This window comes from Eleutherodactylus coqui, unplaced genomic scaffold, assembly GCF_035609145.1.
Source record: "Eleutherodactylus coqui strain aEleCoq1 unplaced genomic scaffold, aEleCoq1.hap1 HAP1_SCAFFOLD_383, whole genome shotgun sequence".
Taxonomy (NCBI): domain Eukaryota; kingdom Metazoa; phylum Chordata; class Amphibia; order Anura; family Eleutherodactylidae; genus Eleutherodactylus; species Eleutherodactylus coqui.
The window spans coordinates 45,312-52,500 of NW_027102198.1; positions in this window are offsets into that span (position 1 = coordinate 45,312).

Below are 7,189 nucleotides of genomic sequence, written 5' to 3' on the forward strand. Positions count from 1 at the left end.
GGGAACAGCCCGCGGCAGCCCCCGCTGAAGTCCATGGCATTTGCCAGAGGCGAGTCTTGGAGGAAAAACGACAAAGTCCAGATGCTCCAGGCGTGCCGGCCAGGGGAACGGACCCGGCTGGCCGGGCCGGCGGGTGCTGCGGCTGCCGGGGCTGAGCCGAGTGTCGGTGCATGTCGTGAGAACCGGGAAGGGGACAAACCGGTGGCTCCAGGCCGAGCTGGAGTTCCAGGAGGTCGGCCTGACTCTGGACGTTTTCCCCCTGGCTTTTCCCCATAGGCCAAAATGGGGGGAGGCAAAAAAGCACCCCCGGCAGATGTATGCAGAAGGGGCTGGGGGGTGATGGAGAGCGGGCTGTTGGCAGCAGTGTGCCTGTGCCTCCGGTGTTGCAGGGCAGGACACCCAGGAGGCGGGGAACAGCCCGCGGCAGCCCCCGCTGAAGTCCATGGCATTTGCCAGAGGAGAGTGTTGGATGAAAAAACGACAAAGTCCAAACGCTCCGGGCGCCGGCCAGGGGGACGGACCCGGCTGGTCGGGCCGGCGGGAGCTGCGGCTGCCGGGGCTGAGCCGAGTGTCGATGCATGTCGTGAGAACCGGTATGAGGGTAATCCTGGGCCCTCGGGGCCGAGGCACGGTTCCAGGAAGGCGGAAGGAGCGGGCCCGCTTCCCCTGATAGCGCCGACGGCGGTAAAATAAGGCCTCGCAAAACGTCAGGACGAACACCTTTTTTGCATATAAGGGAACGAGCGGTGTGCGGTCTTTGACAAAGTGACTATTTCTCAATGTGCGGAGTGGGGACCGCTCAAAGTCAAAGCGCCGCGGCCGCCCCTCTGCCACCTCCCTGGGAGCAGACTCATCGAGCGCGAGGGTCCCCACTCCGCCTGCCCAGGCCGCGGGGCCGACAGGCTGGCTGGCTGCCCGGGCAGACCCCGCTCTCCGAGCGGCCGGGCCCAACGTTCAAGAGGTGTACGAAGCCACCTTGGGGGGCTGCGGTGGCCCCCCTGAGAGGGCTGATAACCCCGTCCTAGCTGCCTGCGCGGGCAGGCGGGACCCCCAAGAGGCCGGGCACAGCCCGAGGCAGCCACTGCTGAAGCCCAGGGCAGTTGGCAGAGATGAGTCTTTGAGAAAAAATGACAAAGTGCAAACGCTCCAGGCGCCGGCCAGGGGGGCGGACCCGGCTGGCCGGGCCGGCGGGAGCTGCGGCTGCCGGGGAAGAGCCGAGTGTCGATGCATGTCGTGAGAACCGGTATGAGGGTAATCCTGGTCGCTCCGGGCCGAGGCACGGTTCCAGTAGGGCGGAAGGAGCGTGCCCGTTTTCCCTGATAGCGCCGACGGCGGTAAATTAAGGCCTCGCAAAACGTCAGGACGAACACCTTTTTTGCATATAAGGGAACGAGCGGTGTGCGGTCTTTGACAAAGTGACTATTTCTCAATGTGCTGAGAAGGGAGTGGGGACCGCTCAAAGTCAAAGCACCGCGGCCGCCCCTCTGCCGCCTCCCTGGGAGCAGAGACATCGAGCGCGAGTGTCCCCACTCCGCCAGCGCGGGCCGTGGGGCCGACAGGCTGGCTGGCTGCCCGGGCAGACCCCGCTCTCCGAGCGGCCGGGCCCCAACGTTCGAGAGGTGTACGAAGCCACCTTGGGGGGCTGCGGAGGCCCCCCCCTGAGAGCGCCTCCAAGCCCTTGCTGAGAGCCCTGTCCTAGCTGCCTGCGCGGGCAGGCGGGACCCCCCAGTAGGCCGGGCACAGCCCGCGGCAGCCACTGCTGAAGCCCACGGCAGTTGGCAGAGATGGGTCTTTGAGAAAAATGACAAAGTCCAAACGCTCCAAGCGCCGGCCAGGGTGGCGTACCCGGCTGGCCGGGCCGGCGGGAGCCGCGGCTGCCGGGGCTGAGCCGAGTGTCGATGCATGTCCTGAGAACCGGGAAGGGGGCAAACCAGTAGCTCCAGGCCGGGCCGGAGTTCCAGGAGGTCGGCCTGACTCTGGAGGTTTTCCCCCTGGCTTTTCCTCATAAGCCAAAATGGGGGAAGTCAAAAAAGCACCCCCAGCAGATGTATGCAGAGGGGCTGGCGGGTGACGGGGAGCGGGCTGTTGGCAGCAGTGTGCTGGCTGCGGAGGTGTGCATGGGCGTCTGCGGAGGGCCCCCTGAGTGCACCTGCCAGTGGTGGCTCAACACCCTGGCTGAGCCTCCGATGTGCCCGGGCAGGACCCCAGGAGGCCGGGCACAGAACGCCGGCTGCCCCCCTTGCCGTTTGACGAAGCTTGCGCGGTCAGAAAAGTTTCAAAGTCCCAACGGGGAGAGAGCGTTGACGGCGAGGGGGCGCTGGCTGCTCCAGGGGCCGGGAGGGAGGCCCTGGAGGTGGGCCTGGGGGTGTGGAGGGGCCCCCTGAGAGCACCAACCAGCAGTTGCTCAAGACCCTGCCTGAGCCTCCGGTGTGGCAGGGCAGGACACCCATTGGCGGGGAACAGCAGGTGGCAGCCCCTACTGAAGTCCTTGGCAGCTGGCAGAGATGAGTCTTTGAGAAAAAACGACAAAGTCCAAATGCTCCAGGCGCCGGCCAGGGTGGCGGACCCGGCTGGCCGGGCCGACGGGAGCTGCGGCGGCTGGGGAAGAGCCGAGTATCGATGCATGTCCTGAGAACCGGGAAGGGGGCAAACCAGTAGCTCAAGGCCGAGCTGGAGTTCCAGGAGGTCGGCCTGACTCTGGAGGTTTTCCCCCTGGCTTTTCCCCATAGGCCAAAATGGGGGAAGTCAAAAAAGCACCCCCGGCAGATGTATGCAGAGGGGCTGGATGGTGACGGGGAGCGGGCTGTTGGCAGCAGTGTGCTGGCTGCAGTGGGCCCCCGAGGTGCACCTACCAGCAGTTGCTCAAGACCACACCTGAGCCTCCGGTGTTGCAGGTCAGGACACCCATTGGCGGGGAACAGCAGGTGGCAGCCCCTGCTGAAGTCGTTGGCAGAGATGAGTCTTTGAGAAAAAAACGACAAAGTCCAAACGCTCCAGGCGCCGGTCCGGGGGGCGGACCCGGCTGGCCGGGCCGAGGGGAGCTGCGGCGGCTGGGGAAGAGCCGAGTGTCGATGCATGTCCTGAGAACCTGGAAGGGGGCAAACCAGTAGCTCCAGGCCGAGCTGGGGTTCCAGGAGGTCGGCATGACTCTGGAGTTTCCCCCCTTGGCTTTTCCCCATAGGCCAAAACGGGGGAAGTCAAAAAAGCACCCCCAGCAGATGTATGCAGATGGGCTGGCTGGTGATGGAGAGCGGGCTGTTGGCAGCCGTGTGCTGGCTGCAGAGGGCCCCCGAGGTGCTGCACCTACCAGTAGTTGCTCAAGACCCCGACTGACCCTCCGGTGTTGCAGGGCAGGACACCCAGGAGGCGGGGAACAGCCGTGGCAGCCCCTGCTGAATCCCACGGCAGTTGGCAGAGATGAGTCTTTGAGGAAAAATGACAAAGTGCAAACGCTCCAGGCGCCGGCCAGGGGGGCGTACCCGGCTGGCCGGGCCGGCGGGAGCTGCGGCTGCCGGGGCTGAGCCGAGTATCCATGCATGTCGTGAGAACCGGTATGAGGGTAAACCTGGTCGCTCGGGGCCGAGCCACGGTTCCGGGAAGGCGGAAGGAGCGGGCCTGTTTGCCCTGATAGCGCCGACGGCGGTAAATTAAGGCCTCGCAAAACGTCAGGACGAACACCTTTTTTGCATATAAGGGAACGAGCGGTGTGCGGTCTTTGACAAAGTGACTATTTCTCAATGTGCTGAGAAGGGAGTGGGGACCGCTCAAAGTCAAAGCACCGCGTCCGCCCCTCTGCCACCTCCCTGGGAGCAGAGTCATCGAGCGCGAGTGTCCCCACTCCGCCTGTCCAGGCCGCGGGGCCGACAGGCTGGCTGGCTGCCCGGGCAGACCCCGCTCTCACCGAGCGGCCGGGCGCCACGTTCAAGAGGTGTACGAAGCCACCTTGGGGGGCTGCGGAGGCCCCCCTGAGAGGGCTGATAACCCCGTCCTAGCTGCCTGCGCGGGCAGGCGGGACCCCCAAGAGGCCGGGCACAGCCCGCGGCAGCCCCCGCCGAAGTCCACGGCAGTTGGCAGAGACGAGTCTCGGAGAGAAAACGACAAAGTCCAGACGCTCCAGGCGCCGGCCAGGGGTGCGGACCCGGCTGGCCGGGCCGGCGGGAGCTGCGGCTGCCGGGGCTGAGCCGAGTGTCGACGCATGTCGTGAGAACCGGTATGAGGGTAATCCTGGGCCCTCGGGGCCGAGCTACGGTTCCATGAAGGCGGAAGGTGCGGGCCTGTTTCCCCTGATAGCGCCGACGACGGTAAAATAAGGGCTCGCAAAACGTCAGGACGAACACCTTTTTTGCATATAAGGGAACGAGCGGTGTGCGGTCTTTGACAAAGTGACTATTTCTCAGAGTGCTGGAGTGGGGACCGCTCAAAGTCAAAGCACCGCGGCCGCCCCTCTGCCACCTCCCTGGGAGCAGAGTCATAGAGCGCAAGTGTCCCCACTCCGCCTGTGCAGGCCGCGGGGCCAACAGGCTGGCTGGCTGGCTGCCCGGGCGACCCCCCTCCGAGATGCCGGGCTGAGGCGTAGGCAGCCGCCTCCATCACCACCACCCAAGGCGAGAGAGTGGGTCAACGGGAGAGCCGTCGCGGCCGGGGGACCCTCGCCGCGCCCATGTCCGGGGAAGGACCACAAGGGCCCTGCTCCCCGGCGCCCCGGCGAGCGGGTTCACCCTCGGCGCGTACGGCTCTCGAGGATGGGGAAGGGACGCGCGTGGGCGTCCCTCCCGTCCCCCGCGGAAGAAGGCGAGCGACTCTGCGCGTCGGGACACCCCGCGGAGCCCCCTGCGGGGGGAGTACTCCGGGGGAGAAGCGTGGCGCAGGGGGTGCAGCCCTTTCCCAGGCCACCGTGCGACGGCGTCGGTGGGGCCGACGCCGAGAGAGAGAACGATCCGGGCTCTCCCGCCTCAGGGCGGCCGAGAGCGGGGCACGGGCCCCACGTTTGGTGACGGTTTTCCCGAAAGCGAAGGACCCCCGCCTGTCCCCTCGGGCTCCGGCCGATGCGGGCGGTCCAGGGCGGGGATAGGGGACGGCGGCCTGCGGACGACGCGCTTTATCCCCAGAAGGAGCGAGGCATGAGGGGGTGTTCCACCCCCGCCGGCCGGTCTCGCTCCTTCTCCGGGCTACGCCTCGGCGGAGTAAAGACCCCCGGGTCAACGCTCCCGCGTCCGGGTGCCGCCGCGCGTCCCCTTCCCGCGGGGGGTGGATCCCTTCCACCCCTGGCCGTTCGAGGCCCGTGCGCCTCGGGCGGCCTCCCTTCCGAGAGAGGGAGAGAGAGACGGAGGACGGTGGTCCGCGACGGCGCGAGACGTCCAAGTTGTGTTCCCCACGGCGGCTACCCGGTCGATCCCGCCCGGTGGCCTAGGCTTTTCCCCACTCTGCCTGTCCAGGCCGCGGGGCCGACAGGCTGTCTGCCCGGGTAGACCCCGCTCTCCGAGCGGCCGGGCCCCAACGTTCAAGAGGTGTGTACGAAGCCACCTCGGGGTGGAGCCCTTCCACCCCTGGCCGTCCGAGGCCCGTGCGCCTCGGGCGGCCCCCCTTCCCGAGAGAGGGAGAGAGAGACGGAGGACGGTGGTCCGCGACGGCGCGAGGCGTCCAACTTGTGTTCCCCCACGGCGGCTACCCGGTCGATCCCGCCCGGTAGCCTAGGCTTTTCCCCACTCTGCCTGTCCAGGCCGCGGGGCCGACAGGCTGTCTGCCCGGGTAGACCCCGTTCTCACTGAGCGGCCGGGCCCCAACGTTCAAGAGGTGTACGAAGCCACCTCGGGGTGGAGCCCTTCCACCCCTGGCCGTCCGAGGCCCGTGCGCCTCGGGCGGCCCCCCTTCCCGAGAGACGGAGGACGGTGGTCCGCGACGGTGCGAGGCGTCCAACTTGTGTTCCCCCACGGCGGCTTCCCGGTCGATCCCGCCCGCCGGTAGCCTAGGCTTTTCCCCGCTCCGCCTGTCCAGGCCGCGGGGCCGACAGGCTGTCTGCCCGGGTAGACCCCGCTCTCCGAGCGGTCGGGCCCCAACGTTCAAGAGGTGTACGAAGCCACCTTTGGGGGGGGCTGCGGTGCCCCCCGCCCCGAGAGTGCCTCCCAGGCCGAGGGAGCCCGGCGGTCGAGTGTCGTAGGAAAGCGCGTGCCACGGCTGTGTCGGTCACAGGGGCCAGAGGTAGTTTGGGCAACGGCTTAGATCCGTATGAAGCTCATCCTTTCCGGCCTGTTCTGGCGGCGGCTAGGCGCGCGCGCGCGAATGGCACGACGCCCCTGGTTCCAGCGAGGCGACGGCGCCCCGCACCCCACTCTCTGGGCCGAGCAGAGCCCCCGAGCGCAAGGTTCCCCGCTCCGCCTGTCCAGGCCGCGGGGCCAGCAGGCTGTCTGCCCGGGTAGACCCCGCTCTCCGAGCGGCCGGGCCCCAACGTTCAAGAGGTGTACGAAGCCACCTTGAGGTGGAGCCCTTCCACCCCTGGCCGTCCGAGGCCCGCCGGTAGCCTTGGCTTGTCCCCACTCCGCCTGTCCAGGCCGCGGGGCCGACAGGCTGTCTGCCCGGGTAGACCCCGCTCTCCGAGCGGCCGGGCCCCAACGTTCAAGAGGTGTACGAAGCCACCTCGGGGGGCTGCGGTGCCCCCCGCCCCGAGAGTGCCTCCCAGGCCGAGGGGAGCCAGGCGGTCGAGTGTCGTAGGAAAGCGCGTGCGCGGCTGTGTCGGTCACACGGGCCAGAGTTAGCTTGGGCAACGGCTTAGATCCGTATGCAGCTCAACCTTTCCGGCCTGTTCTGGCGGCGGCTAGGCGCGCGCGAACGTCACGACGCCCCTGGTTCCAGCGAGGCGACGGCGCCCCGCACCCCGCTCTCTGGGCCGAGCAGAGCCCCCGAGCGCAAGAGTCCCCGCTCCGCCTGTCCAGGCCGCGGGGCCGACAGGCTGTCTGCCCGGGTAGACCCCGCTCTCCGAGCGGCCGGGCCCCAACGTTCAAGAGGTGTACGAAGCCACCTCGGGGGGCTGCGGTGCCCCCCGCCCCGAGAGTGCCTCCCAGGCCGAGGGGAGCCAGGCGGTCGAGTGTCGTAGGAAAGCGCGTGCGCGGCTGTGTCGGTCACACGAGCCAGAGTTAGTTTGGGCAACGGCTTAGATCCGTATGCAGCTCAACCTTTCCGGCCTGTCCTGGCG